At 43.5% G+C, this 24,148-nt stretch overlaps 1 protein-coding gene and 1 pseudogene across 2 annotated transcripts in view; both read right to left on the bottom strand.

The window, feature by feature from the left end:
• Positions 1-11,300, bottom strand: part of LOC149453268 (uncharacterized) — a 45,696-nt gene extending 34,396 nt beyond the window's left edge. Inside the window, 1 exon segment of the mRNA XM_089688620.1 lies at positions 11,235-11,300. The gene's annotated coding sequence lies outside the window, so the exon portion shown is untranslated.
• A 5,554-nt stretch (positions 11,301-16,854) lies between these two features.
• On the bottom strand, positions 16,855-20,328 carry LOC149453267 (uncharacterized; annotated as a pseudogene). Its single transcript, XR_016314692.1, has 2 exons — positions 20,086-20,328; positions 16,855-17,912 (listed from the first exon to the last, which is right to left on the bottom strand). The product of XR_016314692.1 is annotated as an uncharacterized LOC149453267 (transcript).
• Between the last annotated feature and the right edge of the window lie 3,820 nt (positions 20,329-24,148).

The following is a 24,148-nucleotide window of genomic DNA, read 5'->3' as shown; positions in this document are numbered from 1 at the left end:
CTCAAAATTGTCAGCCTTTTTTTTTTTACCGCAAAAAATTAAAACCGCACAGGCGATCAAATACCACCGAAAGAAAGCTCAATTTGTGGGGAAAAAAAGGATGTAAATTTCATTTATGTACCATTTTGCATGATTGCGCAATTGTCCGTTAAACTAGCGCAGCGCTGTATAGCAAAAAAATGGCGTAAATTGCAGTATCTATACCATAGTTTGTAGGCGCTATAACTTTCACACAAAGCAATCAATATACACTTATTGGGATTTTTTTTACCAAAAACATGGAGCAGAATACATTTTGGCCTAAATTTATAACCAACTTTGAGTTTACTATATATTTTTTATAGCTGAAAGTAAAAAATATCGTTTTTCTTCAAAATTTTTGGTCTTTTTTTGTTTATAGTGTGAAAAATAAAAAGCGCACAGGTGATCAAATACCACCAAAAGAAAGCTCTATTTGTGTGAAAAAAAGGACGTAAATTTTGTTTGGGTGCAGCATTGCATGATTGCACAATTATCAGTTGAATTAGTGCAGCACCAAGTAGCAAAAAGAGTCCTGGTCATTAAGGGGGGTAAATCCTCAGGAGGTCAAGTGGTTAATTGGCACCATCATGGCAGCCTCTTCCATGGACTGATCATCTCTCACATATGGCTCTTCTTCTGCTTTAACTTTCATATCAATCAGACCATCACCCTAAACCAATGAAATGGTTGGCAAATATAAGTTATAACCACTAGGGGACCGCCCGCAGTACATATACTGCTACAAGGCGGCCCCTGTGCTGCAATTCGGGGTAGGGGGCGCACACGCCCGCCCCAACCGCGCTATCGATCGCGGCCCTTGGAGTCAATCTCCGAGTCCTGGCCGGTGATTACCTGCCGGAGCCCGGTGATTGCCCGCAAACACCGACAAGGAGGAGAGCTGCATTGTTTACAATGCAGGTCTCCTCCCTGTCAGTTTGAGCACACTGATCGAGATGTATGAGCTGAGCCATCTCCATCAGTGTGCTTACAGTGAAGCACACACCCCCACCCCCTAGTGAAACACTCTCCTGAGGCAGTGAACCCTTTGATTGCCTGTCATTGTTAACCCCTTCCTGCCCAGCACCATTAGTACAGTGTCAGTGCTTTTTTTTTTTTTGCATTGATCACTGTATTGGTGTCACTGGGGATATCAGTAACCCCAAATCAGTTCCCCCCCCCAGTGTCAGAATGTCCGCCGCAGTCCCGCTAGAAGTCGCTGATTGCTGCCATAAGTCGCTGATCGCCGCTATTATTAGTATAAGAAAAAAAAAAATCCAGTATCTACACCACCATTTGTAAACGCTATAACTTTCAGGTAAACCAATTAATTTCCACGTATCACGATTTTTTTGTCAGCAAAGACACAGAGCAGAATACATTTTGCCCGAAATTTATCACGAAATTTGATTTTTCAATTTTTTTACTGGACATGTTTTATAGCAAAAAGCTCAAAATATTGTTTTTTTTTCTCAAAATTGTCGGTCTTTTTTTTATAGCGCAAAAAATAAAAAAAAAAACACACAGGCAATTGAATACCACCGAAAGAAAGCTCAATTTGTGGGGAAAAAAAAGGACGTAAATGGAAATAAAAATGTATTTTTATTTATATTACTATAAAATTTTATTTATATTACTATAAAATTCAGTTTTTAAAGGTAATGCACTAGGCCTATGCGCCCTCCTTTTGTCTTTTATATACACGGTCACTTGATACATTGCACACAAAACCGCAGTGTTGGCAGAATCAGGCCTGATCTCTGTTAGGACTTGCCGGTAAATTTTGATGACTCTCATATGCAGCAGAATGCCAGTACTAGTGCCACGCTACCTTTTGGTGAACTGGCGAGTACCAGCGGCCTAGTACATCCTGGTCTTTCAGATAACAGCACTGCAGTATCACTTGGTGACGTGGCGAGTCCCATAAGTGCAGTACAAGCTGGTACGGTGGCGAGCACAAGTATTGTCCTGCAACCACCAAGAATTCGCACACAGGCCCATAGAGCCCCTAGTATCCTTCCGGATGTGCTTGCAAATCCCAATTGGCAGCCCACAAATTCTGCAGCACCCGTACTTCCCCCATTCACTGCCCTACCCGAAATTCAAGTGGAAACAGCAAATTTAACTACTCCCCTTGATTTTTGGAGCTGTTTTTCACAGAAGATCTGTATGCATTGATTGTGGATCAAAGCAATTTATATGCACAACAATTTATCGCCGCCAACCCAAATTCAAACCTTGCCAGACAATTCGCATGGAAACCCATTATGGTTTCCGAATTTAAATTTTTTTTGGACCTAACCCTCAACTTGGGCATTACTAAAAAAAAATTAATTGCGGTTGTATTGGTCCACAGACCCGATTCATCATATGCCGTGTTCTCTGCTGCCATGGCCAGGCATAGATATGAGAGTATAATGTGTTCTATGCATTTCAATGATAATACACTCTGTCATCCTTGAGGTGACCCTGAATTTGACCGGCTCCACAAAATTCAGCCCCTCTTAAATCACCTTAACCAAAAATTTGCAGATGTCCATACTCCCCAGCAAAAAATCTGCGTTGATGAGTCCCTCATTAATATTTCTGGCCGCCTTGCATTCAAGCAATTTCTCCCCAGCAAGCGTGCCAGATATGGGGTCAAAATGTAGAAGACCTGTGAGAGGACAACAGGCTATACTTATAAGTTTTGGATTTACGAGGAAAAAGATAGTCACATGGAGCCCCCCCCCCCCCCCCCGGATGCCCAGACTACATGGAGAGTAGTGGCAAGACGGTTTGGGACTTGGTGTCATCCTTTTTCCATATGGGGTACCACTTATATGTGGACAATTTTTATTCAAGTGTGCCACTATTTAGACATTTGTACAATCTTGGAATTGGTGCATGTGGCACTATGTGACCTAATGTGTGCCCACCATTAGAAGTGGGTGGATGCAGGGTGACAGTATGTAAAAAATAAAAAATAATATAAAAAAAATAAAATAAAAATGTAAAAAAAAAATGTTTAAAAATTATAATTTTGGGTTATAAACTAATTTGGATTTTTTTTTTTTACTAAAAAAATAACGGAATACATTTTGGCCAAGATTTATGATGAAATATTATTTATTTGCAAAATTGTATTAAAAAAAAAAACACTTTTTTTCAAAATTTTTGGACTTTTTCATTTACATAGTAAAAAAAATAAAAATCCCAGCGGTGAATAAATACCACCAAAATAAAGCTTTATCTGTCTCAAAAAAATGGCAAAAAATTCATATGGGTACAGTATTGCATGACCGCGCAATTGTCATTCAAAGTGTGATAGCACTGAAAGCTGAAAATTGCCCTGGACAGGAAGGGGGTAAAAGTGTCCGGACAGGAAGTGGTTAAGAGGATCTTTCTTTATGTGGAATTATTTTGATATTTATTTGGAGGAGATTGATTAGTTGAAATTATCTATTTAAATATTTTTTGGTATTTATACACTTTTATTAGTTATTTGTATCATAATTTGAATTAATTTAATGGTAATAATTTATTTATTATTTATTGAATAGTATTTAGGAGCGCAACATATATTTGTAGATCTTTCTTTGGCTCACTGGGCTGGTGAGTTATTATTCTTCAGAAGCTTCCGGTCTGGGGCGATGGGAGCCCCTTAGGAGATCCACTACGTAAGGAGGTGTACCTGTCTTCAGGATTAAGGATCCAGGGTGATCCTGAAAGCTGTTTGGCCCTTGGGGGTCACCTGGAGGAGGTGAGGAGGCATTCTAGCCTTAATAGGAGAAAACTGGTGACACAATCACTGAGGACAAGCACCATTTGCACATTGCATGAATATACACATCACCTATTGAGTGTTATATGGATGTTTTGTTGGCGGGGGGTGGAGCCTGAACATGGCGGCACTGGAGAGTGTAGAGTGAACACTCTCCGTTAGCCTCCCCCGAATATCTCCTCCTCAAGTGTCCCAGCTTGTGGACCGGCTGCCCCAGAGACATGTGGACCCACCTGCTTGGCTGTTGAAGCCCTTTGGAGACGGTGGGAGCCGAGCCTGGATTGAGACAGCGGAGTGCCTGCTTCCCCGGGAGTCATCTCGCGGTAGCGGCGAGATAGGGAGAGCGGTTGCCGGGAGACAGGAAGGCGCAGTCACGTGTGCAGCCGCGGAGGATCACTGGGAGACAGAGTTGCCGGCCGGCCGGCGTTTTGGGAGGCGGAAGACCGGAGCAAAGCGGGCTTTCGATCGGAAGGGTCTGCGGTGGCTTGGGTAAGTGCATCCCTAAGCACCCCATACCAGTTTTCCCCGGATCTCCAGGCTTCCCCTGGAGGCTTTTGAGAAGGCTCCTGCTCCCCTGGGCTTATCTTGCGGTGACGGTGCGACGAGGAGTGCGGCCGTCAGGAGACGGTTAGGACGGCGCAGCCACATGAGAGAGACGCCGTTCCCCGGCTCATATTCTGGGAGATAGATATAGTATGAGTGGAGAGGTCCAGCGAGCCCAGTGAGGAGAGAAACCCACGACCGGGTACCCCGAGGTTTGGAACACAGATACACTGCCTCCGTACTGCCTCCATACTGCTACTGTCTCCGTGTGATTATATATTATATATATCATAGGACTATAATACTATACTCCTTACCTCCCTCCTCCATACCTCTATATCACCCTACATTACTATTCTACCCTGTCAACAAATTATACTATCTTTATGCTACTATAGATACATCTCTACCTTTATTTCCACACCATTGGGAAATTATATATTGTTCCTAGAAGAAGAAGTTAACCCCACAAAGAGTAACCCCCCCCAGGAGAAGATTGCCACAGAAGAGATTCGTACCCTGAAGGACATTATAACTTGGAGGGTGAGTGATAACAGTGGTTTTATTGCAGAAGTGGGTTTTTTTTTTTTGTTTTTTTTTTTTGCTCTGCATCTGTTGTCTAAGGAATTTGGACTTTGAATCCGGAGAGTCCTAGGGTGGGTCTAAAGATCCGATAGATTACAAGGAAAGGAGTCGGGATAAAACCTCAAAAATAATCATGAAAGGCAAAAACACAAAAGGGGTTGGGTCTAGGAACCCCCAATCTGGTACGATCAAAAAATTTACGACACAGGGAAATCTCACGCCAGAAAGATCCCAGAGAAACAGTGAAAAAAGTGAATTGGAAATAAGTCTGGATAACAGCCCGAGACTTTCCCTGGGTCCGGTGTATAACAGTCAACAAGTAATGGAAGGCATTGAGACGAGAGAAATTGAAAGGGACCTTCAAATACCAAATAAAAAGGAAATGGCGGAGATGTTTAAAAATCTGGAAATATCAATAAAGCAAGAGATGGGTATAATTCGGGAAGATCTGGAGCAATTGTTAACTAGGGTGGAGGAAACGGAGGAAAAAGTTCAAAAACATGCCCAAATTATCCCAAACTTGAAAAAAGGGATAACAGACAATAGAAAGGACCTAAAAAGACTGCTTTATATGATGGAACAACAAGAAAACAGAGCAAGGAGAAACAATCTAAGAGTGAGAGGAGTCCCAGAGTTGACCCTGGGGGAAGATTTAAAAGGGTTAATTGGCAAAATTTTGACCTTCATAATGGATAATCAGGACATGGCGATATGTAAACTGGATGGAGTATATAGGATAGGGAGGTTTCAGCGAGAAAAAGGAGTAGAGAAACCAAGAGACATAATTGTTAAATTTCATAATCACGATGATAAAGAAGAGATATGGAAAAAGGTGAAAGGCAGAACAAATATTGTATATGAAGGGAAAAACATCCAAATTTTTGCGGACTTAACAGCAGAGACTTTGCGGAAAAAGAGATTATTGAAACCCCTACTAGAAGTGCTGAAAAAACATAATGTGAACTATAGATGGGGTCGTACAGCGGGTTTAATTGGTTGGAGGGAAGGAATTACAGCGGTCTTGAGGTTCCCAGAAGATGTGGGGGAGCTCTGTGATAAATTTGGTATACAGAAACTAGAGATCCCGGGTTGGGAAGGGGAGGAGGGAGAGTTATATAATCTGGAGGAAGAAAATTGGCAGCCGGTTAAAAAAAGAAATAGAGAAGCAATGGATAAGGGGACACGGGGGAGGAGGAGGGGGGGGGAGTGCGGTCATGGGAGGAGTTGAACCCCTGAGGTAGGGATCCAAGGTGGATAAAGATCCATAGGCAGAGGAGGCCTGGAGGGGATGGTGGGGGGGGAGGGGGGGGGGGTGGTGGGATGTGGGGGGGAGGAGGGTGGTGAGATGGGGAGTGGGGGGGGTTGGATGGGTAATACTCTGCATAGGAGGGGTAAGAGTAAGAGGACGGGTAGCGGAAAGAGAGAGAAAAAAAAGAGGAGGCCAACATGGAAGAAGTTCAGTTTGTAACTTTTAATGTAAAGGGACTAAGTTGCCCTGGAAAGAGATTTAGATTATTTAAGGAGTTACAACACAGGACAGCCTCAGTGGTTTTTTTTGCAGGAGACACATTTGGATTTGGAATCTAAGATTGGGCTGCGCTCAAGATACTTTCCGACATGGTATTATGCGGACTCACCAATTAGAAGAGCAAAAGGGGTAGCTATAGGGTTTGCAAAAAATATTAGGTTTGAAGTGGAGAAGAGAATAACAGACCCAGAGGGCAGGTTTTTGTTCCTAAGGGGTAAGTTGCAGGATATTGATTGTACAGTTGCTAGTATATATTGCCCAAATAAGAAACCAGAGATATTCCTAAGGGAAGTATTGCAGAGGCTGATGGATTTTAAAAGAGGTCAATTGATAGTAGCGGGGGATTTTAACCTTTGTATGGATCCACGGCTGGATACTACCTCCCAAGCGAGGAAAGAGGAGTATAGGTCCCTGAGATTATTAAAGAAATCATTGAATGAGTGTCAGTTGGTGGATATATGGAGAATTAGGCACATGAAAGATAGAGATTATACATTTTATTCACATGTTCACGAGACTTACTCCAGATTGGATTACGTATTGGTAGAACATCAATTTATAGACTCCGTCGTAGAGGTTATGATTGGAGGGAGTTCTATCTCAGACCACTCTCCGGTTGTAATAAAGTTAAGTTGGGGTAGTGAAGATAGAGGTGGTTTTGTGTGGCGGATGAATGAAGCACTTCTTTTGGATGAGGAGATCGATCAAAGGATTAAAATAGAAATTGAAAGATATTTTGAAGAGAATGACACTGGGGAAGTGTCGGTCGCAACATTGTGGGAGGCCCATAAAGCCTATATCAGAGGATTACTTATTGCAATAGGGGCAAAAAAGAAAAGAGAAAGGAGAGAAAAGATTAATAGACTTTTAAATGAAATAGCTGATCTGGAACAGGCTCATAAAAGGAATATCTTGAAAGAACTAAGGCAGAAGATAATAAAAAAGAAAGATGAATTAGAGAGGACAATGAAGGAAGAAAAAAGAAGAGTCTTTAATAAATTAACAAGCGAAAGGTATAGATGGGGAGATAGGCCGGGAAAACATCTAATGAGGGCGTTGAGGGAAAAGAAAAATAGGAATTATATAGAAAAAATAAGAAACTCCAAGGGTGAAATGGTTCACTCAACTAAAAGAATCGCTAGAGTATTTAAAGATTATTATAGTGAATTATACAACATTATACCCCAGGACACCCCCAATAACATTGATACAGTAAATAAAGAAAAAAGAAGTATATTTCTAAAAAATGCAAGTCTAACAAAATTAAGTAAAATTCAACTGAATTCTTTGGATTCAGAAATTACGTCAGAAGAAATAGAAATGGCATTGAAGGATACACTGGTGGGGAAAAGTCCGGGCCCAGATGGGTTTACTGTAAAATATTATAAAAAATATAAAGAGTTATTAATACCTAGATTGAAGACATATATGAACGCCCTCGGAGATAAGTTGGAAATTAGGGGAGAGTCCTTACAGGCCAATATAGTTTTAATCCACAAGGAAGATAAAGATCCTTCTCAGTGTTCAAGTTATAGGCCTATTGCGCTGTTAAATGTTGACACTAAATTGTTCGCAAAAGTTCTGGCAAACAGGCTTAAGGTCTTGTTACCAGAATGGATACATGGGGATCAGGTGGGATTTGTCCCGGGAAGAGAGGGTAGAGACAACGGATTAAGATCATTGTTGCTTATACAAGAGGGGAAAAAAGGGAACACCCCAGTAATATTATTGTCAATTGATGCAGAGAAAGCTTTCGATAGAGTGAACTGGAGTTTTATGATGGACACCTTGGTGGAGATGGGGTTGGGGGATAGAATTAGGAAGTGGATTGGTAATTTATATAAAGGCCCCACAGCCACTGTCTTGGTAAATGGAGGAAGATCGGAGCTCTTTAGGATGTCAAATGGAACTAGACAGGGATGCCCCCTATCCCCACTATTGTTTGTTTTGTCCCTGGAACCATTGTTGTCAATGATAAGAAAGAATATCAATATAAAAGGAATAAAGATAGGTGATAGAGAACATAAGGTAGCGGCCTACGCGGACGATTTATTGTTTTTCGTTGGAAATCCTCGTATTTCTCTACCAAACTTAATGAAAACACTGAAGGAGTACGGGGAAATATCAAACTTAAAAATTAATCCAACAAAATCAGAAATTTTAAATATAAATCTTAAAAATAGTGAAAAAGAAAAAATACAAGAAGAATTCCCCTTTGTGTGGAGAGAGAAAGAACTAAAGTATCTTGGGGTAAAATTGTCTGCCTCAATTAATAATATGTATAAGATTAATTATATTTCACTTTTAAACGAGATAAAAGAGGAATTGAATAGGTTGGGAACTGGAAATCCGTCTTGGATGGGCCGTATAAATTTAATAAAAATGATAATTTTGCCCAAAGTCCTATACAAGTTTCAAATGATCCCAATTAAACTTCCAGAGGTTTTTTTCAGGACACTAAGGAAAATGCTGTTGGGGTATATATGGAGGAAAAAAAAAACCGAGGATATGTTATGAAACGCTGACCAGAATTAAAGAGAGAGGCGGCTTAGGGCTCCCAGATTTCAAGAGATATTATAAAGCGACCTTGATCGCGAGAATCTTTGACTGGACTCATAACCCAGCGAAAAGTTGGGTCAAAATTGAAAATATACTGAGTGGGTCCAATCTGAATAGAATTATATGGTTACATACACATCATAGAGGTCTAGATGTTAACACAAGTGTGTACACTTTTATTGTTTTAAAAGTTTGGCAGATGTTACACAGACAAAGGGGTTGGGTTTTTAATTCACAGCTAATGCCACTTAAAAATACAGATTACTTTGCACCGGGGAAGGAAGATATCACGGGGAATTGGATTATTAAACAGGACGCGCAATTGAGAGATATAATGGTGGGGGAGGAACTAAGATCTTATAGAGAGATGGAGAAATTAAAGGGAGAGGTTTTTAGCAGAATGGACGAGGTTCGATACCACCAATTAAAACACTTTTTTGAGAGTCTCCCAAAACCGGTAAGAACTAAAAAGGATTGGAATTTATTTGAAAGTTTATTAGATACACGGGGAGATGGGAGACACGGAGTTGCTAAAATATATAGAATCTTAACGGCACTAGACACTGACACAAAATTAATTTATGTAGAGAAATGGGGAAAAGATATGGGCAGGGAGATTGATGAGGAACAGCAGAGGAAAATGCTTAGATTAATTCACGAAAATATTAGTATTAGAGAAGTAGAATTAAATTATAAGTGTTTAGTTAGATGGCACATTGCACCGAGTGTGGAGCACAAGATGAATGAGGAGAACTCTCCACTATGTTGGAGAGGCTGTGGAGAAGTGGGTACACTATATCACATTTGGTGGGAATGTTCAAAGATACAGGTGTTCTGGGGGAAAATCGTCCATTTAATGAGGAAAATTACTGAGATCGATATTAGATTGGACCCAGAGTTATGTCTTCTTCATATCTCCGAGCTTACAGTGAGATCATATAAGGACTCAGGGATTTGGTACTTTCTGAATGCAGCCAAAGGCTTGATTCCTACGTTTTGGAAAAAAAGGGAGGTTCCGACGGAAGTAGATTGGTTGATCAGAATGAATCAGTTATGTGAGATGGAAAAACTTTATTATACACACATAGACGGGATGGAGATGTACCATAAAAAGTGGGGAAAATGGGAAGAATTTAGACAAGAAAGTGAAATATAGTTGATTTACACCTCTTGACGAACAATGATTTTTAGAAATGAGTTTTAGAAAGAAAAAGGATAGTGTTATATATTTATTTATTTATGCGTTCTCTCTCTTTTGGATTTGAAAAGAAATGGCAGAGCAGGAGGGAGGGGGGATATGGGGTTGAGCGTGGGTGGGGAGGGGTTTAGGGGGGATTAGGGCTGTGGGAATTAAATAAATTATGAGGAATATAATGATTATTTAATGAAGAAAATGTTTGTTAATTATATTTGATTGAAATTCAATAAATATTTATAAAATATGGATGTTTTGTTATGATTATTTGAGTGGCATTTGAAGTGTGGACACTTGATCACAGAAAGCAATGTGTGTTTACCCCCCCTGCTTTTCTTTTCCTTGGAAGGGGACTTGCATCATATTAGTATTTTAGTTTATGGACACTATTATTTATAAGTGTGTGGACACTGCTAATTAGTCATTTTTTTTTGGAGTGGCACAATATATTTGAGTTACTTTGAGATTTATAATATTGTATTTGGCACCTTTTCATCGGAGCACTTTTAAGTATTGCACTTAGTGGATATTTTCACATTTTTTAGAAGTGCTGCACTATTTATGATTATTACATACACTGTTTGGGTATCAGTTTGAGTGTTGGCAGCTTTCAGTCAGGTAGACTTCCTTTCAGCGCAGGAGGACCTTGGTCCCAAAGCAACGATGATGTGACCCATATTTCCACACATTATATCATGGATCCTGATCCAAATAAAAGATCCCGAAGTGATAGAAGTCGTGAAAAAGAAGAAAAAAAAAGAGAGAACAAAAGATGCTGAGCCCCCCCCCAAAAAAGGCTAGCATCAACGAAATAGCGGATAAACAATATGCAGCATAGAACAATTGAAATGCAAAGTCAAGAAACGGAAGAGTCTCCACCAAGGCAAAGCAATAGGGAGAGTCTTTTGATCAGACTCTTCCCTGTATGTGTAGGTTTAGTCTTTCTGCTTTTTGGTTTCTTACAAAAATCTTAGTAAATACCGGTATGTGAATGGTCTTCCATTCTAATTTGCCATGAAGCCCCCTCTAGTGTGGAAACTTACGTGAACAGATCAGAGTTACGTCCTCTTCTGCCTGTTTCAGCAATGGCTTCTCTGTACTTCCTGTCTGTGTGACCTACCACTTCCTGTTTAGATGTCCTCTCTCTTTACTTCCTGTTCAGATGTCCTCTCTCTTTACTTCCTGTTCGTAGATCCCTCCACTTCCTGCCTATGCTTTCCCTCTCTCTCTTCGCTTCTTGTTCGTAGATCCCTCCACTTCCTGCCTAAATTGGTACCAGGGGCATCTCATGGGGCCCCCTACTGACCCCGGGCCCTCGGGCAGTGCCCGAGTTTCCAAATGGTCAGTCCGCCCCTGGAAGTACTACCACCTTTCTTCCAGACATTTGATATAAGCGGTGTTCAGAGGCTTCTGCTGAAAGTCCTCCATCATACTTGCTAAATATATCCCCATTGCACATGAGTAAAATTAGGTGCTGAAGAAACAGCCAGATAATACAGAACTTTACTTAAAAAATAAAAATTTGCATTTTTTTTTCAAAGCATATGTAATACCTCATCTTGTAAAACAACCCATAATAGAAATGAAAGGCAAAACATTTGTGTGTAAATATAAAAATATATAGGGACCTTTTCCCCTTTTTTTAAATAAGTGATCACATACCCTCTGTTCTCAGCGGCATAGAGAATTGGGGGAGGAGAAACAGCAGGACACTGAGCTTCACAGTGAATGTCTGTGGAAGGGGGGAGGGGGCTGTCGGGACAATTCTGATCATTGGAGGAAAGCAGGTTGAGTTCCCAGCACACCTAGAGAACTGTCCACGTTGTGCTCTCATGCCTAGTGTGGTCAGTTTTTACATAGGAAAGCAGAGGGACTGGCAGGAACACCAGGGATTTCACACAAAGGAAACAATACAAAGAGAAGAGGAGACTTCTTCATACAAGTACTTGATATAGCATGCACATATCAGGAATAGGGAATGTTATTTATTTTATTGTTTATTATCTATTACAAGTACTTTTATAAACTATATTGCCTAAAGTATTGGGCGCCAGCCTTTCCACGCAGCGGACCTTGAATGGCCTCCCAGTCTTAGTCTGTAGGGTTCAATATTGAGTTGGCCCCGCACTTTGCAGCTATAACAGCTTCAGCTCTTCTGGGAAGGCTGTCCACAAGGTTTAGGAGGGTGTCTATGGGAAGGTTGGACCATTCTTCCAGAAGCACATTTGTCAGGTCAGGCACTGATGTCGGAGGAAGAGGCCTGGCTCGCAGTCTCCGCTCTAATTCATCCCAAAGGTGTTCTATGGGGTTGAGGTCAGGACTCTGTGCAGGCCAGTCAAGTTCCTCCACCCCAAACTGGCTCCTCCATGTCTTTATGGACCTTGCTTTGTGCACTGGTGTGCAGTCATGTTGGAACAGGAAGGGGCCATCCCCAAACTTTTCCCACAAAGTTGGGAGCATGAAATTGTCCAAAATGTTACCTTAAAGTGTTCCCTTCGCTGGAACTAGGGGGCCAAGCCCAACCCCTGAAAAACACCCCCACACCATAATCCCCCCTCCACCAAACTTTACACTTGGCACAATGCAGTCAGGCAAGTACCGTTCTGGCAACCGGCAAACCCAGACACGTTCAACGGATTGCCAGACAGAGAAGCATGATTGGTCCCTCCAGAGAACACGTCTCCTCTGCTCTACAGTCCAGTGGCGGCGTGCTTTACACTATGGCATCCCACACTTTGCATTGCACTTGGTGACGTAAGGCTTGGATGCAGCTGCTTGGCCATGGAAACCCATTCCATGAAGCTCTCTACACACTGTTGTGCTCATCTGAAAGCCACACCAAGTTTGGAGGTCTTTAGCTATTGACCCTGCAGACAGTTGGTGACTTCTGCGCACTGTGCGCTTCAGCATGCACTTACCCCACCCTGTCATGTGACGTGGCCTACCACTTGGTGGCTGAGTTGCTGTTGTTCCCAGTTGCTTCCACTTTGTAGGAAGCATCTAGGTCAAACATCTATTAAACCAATCCCATCAGGATAAGTGCAATGTTTCAAGTCCACGCAGGACCCCCTTTGACAGTAATGTGATGTTGAAGGGGTCCTGCATGCATTGAAACGTTGCACTTATTGTGATGTGATCTAGACTATAGGTCATGAATCCATAGCCCTGGTGCCCAACATGGAGCCTGCTGTGCTCCAGACCCCACTTCAGATCTGGAGCACACAACTGTTTATACCTTTAAAGGTGCAGCTCTCAGCTCTTCTGTATAAGTGACAAGAAAGTCATTGGTATGTTAGTTGAGGAGTACTGTAGAAGTAAACCTTGCAAACAGTTTGCAGGTTTGCTGATCATACCGCATGCACCTATCAACTGCCATGCTTCCTGACTGCCTTACCCCCCATATCAACTCAACTGCTCCTTCTCAGACTGTTTCCCTCACACAGCTCCATCTCTCAGACTTTTTCTCTTATGGTCTTCTCACTTCAGCCAAAGGACTCTTCTCTCTTGCCCCTGTTCTCTCCAGTCAGATCGCTCCCATCTACCTGTCTGTCAGGTCACTCTTCTCTCTTCCCTGACACACATACAAACGAGAAGAGCCTGTGGGGCAATATCCTTAAAAATGCACTCATGACCAAAAATGAATCCGCTCATCAATCACATCTCCCCACCATGGTACTGGGCACCAAAGTCCTCTCACCACCCATGATAGGAGCTCTAGCTGTCAATGTGGATATGGCAGCAGTCCTGGATTGAATGCAGCTGCCGCTGTGTTAGTTCACAAACACAGGAAGCCTCCCTGGGTCACGTGGTACTAGCAGTTGGCTGTTTATGGGGTGTGTGACAACATTTTTCAGAGGGTGTGCCTCCTTTATCGCCTGCATTCAGTTCTAGACTGCTGCCATATCCACACTGTCAGCTGGAGCTCCTATCAAAACACCAACACTTATCTGGGCCAGAGTGACCAGGTCCTGGATTACCCCCTAAATTGGGTAGGCAACCTGCGGCTCTCTAGCTGTTGTGGAACTACATTTCCCATGAGGCATTGCAAAGATTACAAAACTGACAGTTACAGCTATGACTTGCATAGGCATGACGGGACTTGTAGTCCTGCGGCTCTCAGGTTGCCTACCCCTGCTAAATGCACCCAGGTCAACCAGACACATATAAGGCCTGGTTCACAAAGATGTGACTTGAGTCACATGATATTGCATGACAATGGAAATCACGTGATTATCGCGCCTGTTCACATCAGTGTGGTACAACACAGTGTGTTTTTGGAAAAGGGTCCTTCGCTACTTTGGCGTGATTGCAGCGTGATTATGGCCCCATAGATTTCAATGGAAGCTCACCAAAAACGCATGTTGACGCATTTTTGCAGCTTGTTAAGGCTCCTTAACAACCAGCCTCCAGTCTCATTCACCTACCAAAAAATCACAGTAGTATCAAAAATGCAACAAGGTCACACGACATAATTGCGCTGAAAAACAGATGAAATCGCAGTTGCGCTAGTGTGAACCTAGGTTTAAGGTCTATGTGGGGACATAAACACCCTGCACAAGTGAGTTTTTGAGATGTGTTTGGGTAACTAGCAACCCTCCTAAATTTGAAAATTATTTGCCTTTCGTCAATCATCTTTACCTGGTCTCTGAAATCATCAACCATCTTTACCTGATCCCCAAAATCATCAACCACCTGATCCCCAAAATCATCAATCATCTTTACCTGGTTTCTGAAATCATCAATCATCTTTACCTGGTCTCCGAAATCATCAACCATGTTTACCTGGTCTCCGAAAAATAGCACACCATTAGAGTCCATCTTATCCTAGTTCTTATGCTTTTTTTACTCCCTTTGTGAAACCATCAACCGTATTTACCTGGTCTCGGAAATCAACGACCATCTTTACTTGGTCTCGGAAATCATCAAACATCTTTACTTGGTTTCAGAAATCATCAACCATCCTTACCTGATCCACAAAATCATCAACCATCCTTACCTGATCCCCAACATCATCAACCATCCTTACCTGATCTCAGAAATCATCAACCATCTTTATCTGGTCTCCAAAATCACCAACCATCTTTACCTGATCCCCAAAATCATCAACCATCTTTACCTGGTCTCCGAAATCACCAACCATCTTTTCCTGATCCCCAGAATCACCAACCATCTTTATCTGATCTCCGAAACCATCAACCATCTTTACCTGGTCTCCGGAACCATCAACCATCTTTACCTGGTCTCCGGAACCATCAACTATCTTTACCTGGTCTCCGAAATCACCAACCATCTTTACCTGATCTCCAAAATCATCAACCATCCTTACCTGGTCTCAGAAATCATAAATCATCTTTACCTGGTCTCCCAAATCACCAACCATCTTTATCTGATCTCCAGAACCATCAACCATCTTTACCTGGTCTCCGGAACCATCAACTATCTTTACCTGGTCTCCAAAATCATCAACCATCCTTACCTGGTCTCCAAAATCATCAACCAACTTTACCTGGTCTCTGAAATCACCATCTTTACCTGATCTCTGGAACCATCAACCATCTTTACCTGATCTCCAAAATCATCAACCATCTTTACCTGATCTCAGAAATCATCAACCATCTTTACCTGATTCCCCAAATCATCGACCATCTTTACCTGATTCCCCAAATCATCGACCATCTTTACCTGATCCCCGAAATCATCAAGCATCTTTACCTGATCCTCAAAATTATCAACCATCTTTACCTGGTCTCCAGAACCATCAACCATCTTTACCTAGTCTCCAAAACCATCAACCATCTTTACCTGATCCCCGAAATCATCAAGCATCTTTACCTGATCCTCAAAATCATCAACCATATTTACCTGGTCTCTGGAACCATCAACCATCTTTACCTATTCTCCAAAATCATCAACCATCTTTACCTATTCTCCAAAATCATCAAACATCTTTACCTGGTCTCCAGAACCATCAACCATCTTTACCTGGTATTGGGAACCATCAACCATCTTTACCTGGTCTCCAAAATCATCAACCATCCTTACCTGATCCCTGAAATCATCAACCAGCTTTACCTGATCCCTGAAATCATCAACCATCTTTACCTGATCCTCAAAATCAACCATCTTTACCTAGTCTCCAAAATTATCAAGCATCTTTACCTGGTCTCCGGAACTATCAACCATCTTTACCTAGTTTTCAAAATCATCAACCATCTTTACCTGGTCTCCGAAATCATCAACCAACTTTACCTGATCCCCAGAATCATCAACCATCCTTACCTAGTCTCCGGAACCATCAAACATCTTTACCTGATCTCCAGAATCATCGACCATCTTTACCTGGTCTCCAAAACATACAACGCCATTAGAGTCCATCTTCTACTTCCTATGCTTTTTGTATTCCCTTTGTAAAGTTTTTCTTTGAACATTTTTTCGTGGATGTTGGGCACTTGTAAGGGGTTTTCCAAAACTGCTAAACTCACCCATCTGGCTGTTTCCCATCCTCCTTCTCCTCCTCCTGCACAGGCGTGGCACCCACATTTCCATTTACCGTCCTTCTATCTCATGCAACCCAACCCCCATCTTCCCATCACCAGTCATTTCCTAGTATGATAAAGCATCTGACATTCTAATTTATTCCTCATCCACAGACAACAGTCCCAGTTTAAGTAACTATCTGATATAGAGTAAACCCTTCACCGGTTCACCCCATCAGGTTCGTGTCGAATTTTTATTGTTTGATATAAATAATAATAATACATAGGAGCCTGTAATGGTGCTCAACATACAGTAGAGGTGGCCAGACAAGAGGTTTGCATAATGGATACATTATATTTACATCATCCAAAGTGAAAAAGGATAAAAAACAACAAATGTTTAACTCTTCTTATCGTAAGATTATTCTCTAGATGGACCGGGCTGTGAAGTACTTACGGTGTGTCTTTTCTGGTGTATAAGAAGGTATCCTTTCTGAACGAAACATTTTCCGCACACCGTGCATAAAAAGGGCCGTTCTCCTGTGTGGATTCTCTGGTGCGTGAGAAGGTTTGCTTTTTGCGCAAAACATTTCCCGCACTCCGAACATGAAAAAGGCCGCTCCCCAGTGTGACATTTTTGATGCGTTAGAAGATGTCCTTTGCGTATAAAATGCTTCCCGCACTCCGCACATGAAAAAGGACGCACCCCTGTGTGACTTTTCTGGTGGATAAGAAGGTGTCCTTTACGTAGGAAACACCTTCCACACTCTAAACAGGAGAAAGGACGTTCACCCGTGTGAATTCTCTGGTGTGCAGTAAGGTTTCCGCTCTGTGCAAAACATTTTCCACACTCCAAACATGAGAAGGGGCGCTCACCAGTGTGGATTCTCTGGTGTGTAAGGAAATCTCCTTTCTGACTGAAACATTTTCCACATTCTGAACTTGAAAATTAATGTTCTCGAATGAGAGTGCTTTGATCTTCAACAACAGATGATTTCAGTGAGAAAGAGTTTTTATCTAAAAAACCTAAATTACCAGAAGAGGATCTCTGAGGATTTGGCAGATTGGAAAAAGGCTGGTCACTCTGTGATCTTTGGTAGAGTTTTTTGGCCACAGTTTGTGACTTTTTGTGACATTCTTTTAAAACAGAGGGGTCTGCTGATCTAGGAGAATGGATATGCTGTGTGTTATTATCTGAAGAAATCATACGATATCCCTCCAAGGTGTTCTGGATCTTGGGTCCACCTGATCAAAAAATCAAAAGGACATTCATTTTGTAGTGAGCAGTTTCGTAGATCTCAGGCTAACATTTGGGTTCTACTAGAACACCAAAAAAAAAAAAAAAAGGAATTAAGTACATAACGTAACCAAACCAACAAGGGCAAACTAGGTTTCAGGGTACCTATGCCTATACGCCAGTGGAAGCATGAATTTAAAATTGAAGTATGGAAATAATCCTTTCATATGGTGTCTAGTATCTCCTCCTCATTTGTTGGGAACATGACGTTATATTGAGGAATGGAGATGGACCTTTCATATGGTGTCCAGTATCTCCTCCTCATTTGTTGGGAACATGACGTTATATTGAGGGCTGGAGATGGACCTTTCATATGGTGTCCAGTATCTCCTCCTCATTTGTTGGGAGCATGACATCATATTGAGGAATGAAGATGGACCTTTCATATGGTGTACAGTATCTCCTCCTCATTTGTTGGGGACCAGGGGTGGACTGACCATTTGGAAACTCAGGCACTGCCCGAGGGCCCGGGGTCAGTAGGGGGCCCCATGAGATGCCCCTGGTACCTTTTTCATAGGCTTTTTTGAGTTTAGGCAAGGACACAGGGGCCCCATGATCCCCTATTGCCCGGGGCCCCATGAGATGTCAGTCCGCCCGTTGGGGACATGACATTATATTGAGGAATGGAGGTGGACCTTTCATATGGTGTCCAGTATCTCCTCCTCATTTGTTGGGAACATGAAGGGGGAAGGGGACATTAGAGTGTAAGCTCCTCTGGTACAGAGACCGATGTGATTGTGGGGGAGGGGACATTAGAGTGTAAGCTCCTCTGGTACAGAGACCGATGGGGCTGTGGGGGAGGGGACATTAGAGCGTAAGCTCCTCTGGTACAGAGACCGATGGGATTGTGGGGGAGGGGACATTAGAGCGTAAGCTCCTCTGGTACAGAGACCGATGGGACTGTGGGGGAGGAGACATTAGAGCGTAAGCTCCTTTGGTACAGAGACTGATGGGACTGTGGGAGAGGGGACATTAGAGCGTAAGCTCTTCTGGTACAGAGACTGATGGGACTGTGGGGGAGGAGACATTAGAGCGTAAGCTCCTCTGGTACAGAGACTGATGGGACTGTGGGAGAGGGAACATTAGAGCGTAAGCTCCTCTGGTACAGAGACTGATGGGACTGTGGGGGAGGGGACATTAGAGTGTAAGTTCCTCTGGTACAGAGACTGATGGGACTGGCTCAGTGATCTCTGTACAGCGCTGCGGTATATGCCAGAGCTATATAAATGTATAATAATAGTGTGTGACTGTGGGGGAGGGGACATTAGAGTGTAAGCTTCTCTGGTACAGAGACCGATGGGACTGTGGGGGAGGGGACATTAGACTGTAAGCTCCTCTGGTACAGAGACTGATGGGACTGTGGGGGAGGGGACATTAGAGTGTAAGCTCCCCTGGTACAGTGACTGATGGGACTGTGGAGGAGGGGACATTAGAGTGTATGCTCCTCTGGTACAGAGGCCGATGGGACTGCGGGGAAGGGGACATTAGAGTGTAAGCTCCTCTGGTACAGAGACCGATGGGACTGTGGGGGAGGGGACATTAGAGTGTAAGCTCCTCTGTACAGAGACCGATGGGACTGTGGGGGAGGAGACATTAGAGCGTAAGCTCCTTTGGTACAGAGACTGATGGGACTGTGGGAGAGGGAACATTAGAGCGTAAGCTCCTCTGGTACAGAGACTGATGGGACTGTGGGAGAGGGAACATTAGAGTGTAATCTCCTCTGGTACAGAGACTGATGGGACTGTGGGGGAGGGGACATTAGAGTGTAAGCTCCTCTGGTACAGAGACTGATAACACTGGCTCAGGGTTCCCTGTACAGCGCTATAAGTCAAAGCTACGTAAAGAAATATAATAAATCCATATATTATTGTTATATATATATATATAAAATATGTATCATCATCATGGAGATAAAAGTGACACAGTGTCTATGGAGGAAGAGGACGGACATGGCTATGGAGGAAGAAGACGGACATGACGATGGAGGAAGAGGATGGACATGATGACGGAGAAAGAGGACGGACATGACTATGGAGGAAGAGGACGGACATGACGATGGAGGAAGAGGATGGACATGACGGGGGGGTTACTGGATGTAAATATAAAATAAGATCCTATTACCTCCTCTGCTGCCAGTTCCAGCAATGTCTCCTCTCTACTTCCTCTGTACATGACATCACTTCCTTTCTGCTCCAGCTGTTCTGCTACTTCTTGTGTTTACATTCCACATTACATACGTGAGATCTTCACCTTGTGGATCTTGGAGGTACTGCAGGTTTCTGTAGGCTCTCGTCATTACACGGGTTGTTACCATCACGTTTCCACATCTCAACAGCCACTGTGGTTTTTCCTTCCCTTCCTTTACCTTTTTTTTCCCCTCCTCTTTGCTTTTAACCCCCTAGCCCAGGGGTGGGCAACTGTGGCCCTCCAGCTGTTGGTGAACTACAAGTCCCATCATGCCTCTGCCTTTGGGAGTCATGCTTTTAACTGTCAGTTTTGCAATGCCTCATGGGACTTGTAGTTCTACAACAGCTGGAGGGCCACCAGTGGCCCACCCCTGCCCTAGCCAATGAGCGTGGAACTGCTTTCTCACATGGGCAGCTGGGGGATGGGGGGTAAAACAGACGGTTGACTCTTGCCCCAGCCCAACCCAAATGCTAACATTACATTCTGACAGGGCTGTGGCCGAGGCATGTGTAAAGTAGAATTACAGGCAAAACTTTTTTTTTTTCATTTTGGATAGTCAGGGAAGGTCACAACCTCTGTCAGTCATTGGAGAGATTTCCCTTCACTTCCTGTCCCATAGCCAAAACAGGAGGTGAGAGGAAATCCCTTGGGGGCCCCCCAGGTCACCATAACTAGTGTCTCCATTGGCAGATTTTCCCTCTATTACTTTTCTGGGGACAACCCAAAATTTGGGATTATGTTTTACTTTCACTTTCAATGATGATGGTGAACAGGACTAATAGAGAGGGTGACTCTCCCTAATGAGGGCACAGACAGCAATATAAACCGGCAGGGGGTCTAATCCATCTCCACTCTGTCCAAAACTAAAAAAAAAAAAAAGTTTTGTCTTTAGCTACTTCCCAACCGGCCCATGTATATAAACGGCCGGATGGTGGCAGTGCAGGGTTGGGTGGCCGTTTATAAACGGACTCCCCGCACCCTGCTTGTGCGCACTCCCTGGGAGCGCGCAGCACCGCGATACGGTGCCCGCTGTGTCCTCCGGACACAATAGAACACCGATCGTCGGATGGGACCTCTGTATGGGGTCCCGATCATGTGATCACTGATTGGCCAATCAGTGATCACATGAAGAGTAGTAAGCAAGATGTCACTTCTGACATCATTGCTTACTACGTGTGAAATCTGTGAATGATCAGAGGTCACATGGTACAGGGCTATTCACAACAGCCTTGTACCATGTGACAAGCTGTGACCAATCACAGCTCTCACAGTATTTCTCAATGGCTGCAGGAATGCAGCCAGAGAGAAGAAGAAATGATTGCTTTTACAGCCTTTATGGGTGTAAAAGCAATCAGTGTTAAAAAAAAAAAAATCTTCATCACCCCCCACAGGTAGTGTCACCATGGTGATACTGTACTGCTAGGGTGACAGTATGTAAAAAAAAAAGTAAAACATAAATAATAATATAAAAAAAAAAAAAAAAAAAGTAAAACAAAAATGTTTAAAAATTATAATTTTTGGTTATAAACTAATTTGTTTTTTTTGTTTTTTTTACTAAAAAGATAACGGAATTAATTTTGGCCAAGATTTATGATGAAATATTATTTATTTGCAAAATTTCAAAAACACTTTTTTTCTAAATGTTTGGACTTTTTCATTTACATAACAAAAAAAATAAAAATCCCAGTGGTGAATAAATACCACCAAAATAAAGTTGTATCTGTCGCAAAAAAATGCTTGTCATTCAAAGTGTGATAGCGCTGAAAGCTGAAAATTGGCCTGGACTTAAAGGGGGTGAAAGTGTCCGGACTGGAAGGGGGTGAAAGTGTCCGGACTGGAAGGGGGTGAAAGTGTCCGGACAGGAAGGGGGTGAAAGTGTCTGGACAGGAAGGGGGTGAAAGTGTCTGGACTGGAAGGGAGGATGAAAGTGTCTGGACTGGAAGGAGGTGAAAGTGTTCAGACAGGAAGGGGAGTGAAAGTGTCCAGACTGGAAGTGGTTAGTTATACTTAACTTGTGTTGGCAGGCATTGTCTATCGACTACAGGCATTGAGATCCATGGGGACACACCTCAGCAACAAGCCATACACTCAGCTCGCAGTTGTGGTGCATTTTACTATGATGTTCAAGACGTAATGGTTATCCTGATGAAGTCACGTGTGACACTGTCAGGGAGCGAGGAGCCAGACACACAAGGAGGTGCAATTAAAGGTAGGTTTATTATACAAAAACAAGACAGAGTCTATGCAAGTCCAACAGCAACAGCAGATGACATTGGACTGCGGGTGGTAGGCCGAAGAAAAGGAGAGCTTGATACCCAACTGGGAGCAGAAGGCGCGCCAGAACCTGGACACAAACTGGCTCCCACGGTCCGAGACAATCACCTTAGGTAACCCATGCAAGCGAAAGATCTCCCTGGCGAAAACCGTAGCCAGTTCTTGCGCAGTCGGCAATTTCTTGAACAGAACACAATGGCACATCTTGGAGAAACGATCAATGACCATAAAAATGACTGTATGGCCTCGAGACACAGGGAGGTCTACAATAAAATCCATGCCCAGGTGTGACCAGGGACGCTCCCTGGGAATGGGTTGCAGAAGGCCCAATGGAAGATGCCGAGGAGATTTATTCTGGGCACAGACAGAATATGCCGCTACATATGAGGCGATGTCGGAACGGAGAGATGGCCACCAGAATAAACGAGAAACGACCCAGGACAACTGGTTCCTCCCTGGATGACCGGCAGTCTTGGAATTATGGTAGGTACGCAGCAAGCGGGTGCGCAATCCCTCAGGTACGAAACATCTACCAGCCGGTCTCTCAGAGGGAGCATCAGTTTGAGCCACGAAAATCTGCTCCCCAAGGGGAGAAGTCAGGCTGGTACGAATGGCATCCAGGATCTGATCCGGAGGTATGACCGAGGTCGGCTCAGAGTCCTCCCTGGACAGCTCAGAGTATTGCCGCGACAAGGCATCAGCCCTGACATTCTTGGAGCCAGTCAAATAGGAGACCACATAGTTAAAACGCGACAAGAACAGAGTCCATCTGGCCTAACGGAGCGTCAACCTCTTAGCTTCCGAGAGATACGTCAGGTTCTTATGGTCAGTGAGAATGAGGACCGGAACTGCAGAACCCTCGAGCAGGTGCCTCCATTCCTTGAGAGCCTGAATAATGACCAACAACTCCCTGTCTCCAATCTGGTAGTGTCATTCTGCGGAGGAAAGCTTCCTGGAGTAGAACCCACAGGGAAGTAGGGGTGCATCGGGCGACCGATGCTGAGACAGGAGGGCGCCTACTCCCGTCTCAGATGCATCAACCTCGAGAACAAAAGGCAACCCAGGATTGGGATGAGACAGTATCGGAGCCGAAGCGAAGGCGGATTTCAGAGCTTCGAAAGCTAAGATGGCCTCGGATGACCACTCGTGGGGATTACTGCCCTTCTTGGTCAGATCTGAGAGAGGCTTGGCCAGCGTGGAGAAGTTCCTGATAAACTTCCGATAATAGTTGGCGAATCCCAAAAAGCGCTGAATGGACCGAAGACCACTGGGACGAGGCCACTGCAGAACCGCTGAAACCTTCTGAGGGTCCATGGAAAACCCCACAGCGGAAATAATGTATCCCAAAAAGGCAACCTGGGATCGGTGAAATTCACACTTCTCGAGCTTACAGAAAAGCTCGTTCTTTCGTAACCGTTGCAGCACCCACTTAACATCCTGGATATGAGACTCCATGGACACAGAGTAAACCAGGATGTCGTCCAAGTAAACCACCACGCACTGCTGCAACAAGTCACGAAAGACATCATTAATGAACTCCTGAAAGACTGCGGGCGCGTTACACAACCCGAAGGGCATAACCAGGGATTCATAGTGGCTGGTTCTGGTGTTGAACGCGGTCTTCCACTCGTCACCCTCCTTGATCCGTACAAGGTTGTACGCAGCCCTAAGGTCGAGTTTAGTAAAGGGCGTTGCTCCCTTGAGGTGGTCGAACAACTCGGTA

This window comes from Staurois parvus, unplaced genomic scaffold (genome assembly GCF_062004578.1).
Source record: "Staurois parvus isolate SC_StPar_1 unplaced genomic scaffold, SC_StPar_1.0 ptg000449l, whole genome shotgun sequence".
In the NCBI taxonomy this organism is placed as follows: domain Eukaryota; kingdom Metazoa; phylum Chordata; class Amphibia; order Anura; family Ranidae; genus Staurois; species Staurois parvus.
Note: the sequence above shows the minus strand (reverse complement) of the source record. Positions and strands in the feature narration are given on the sequence as shown.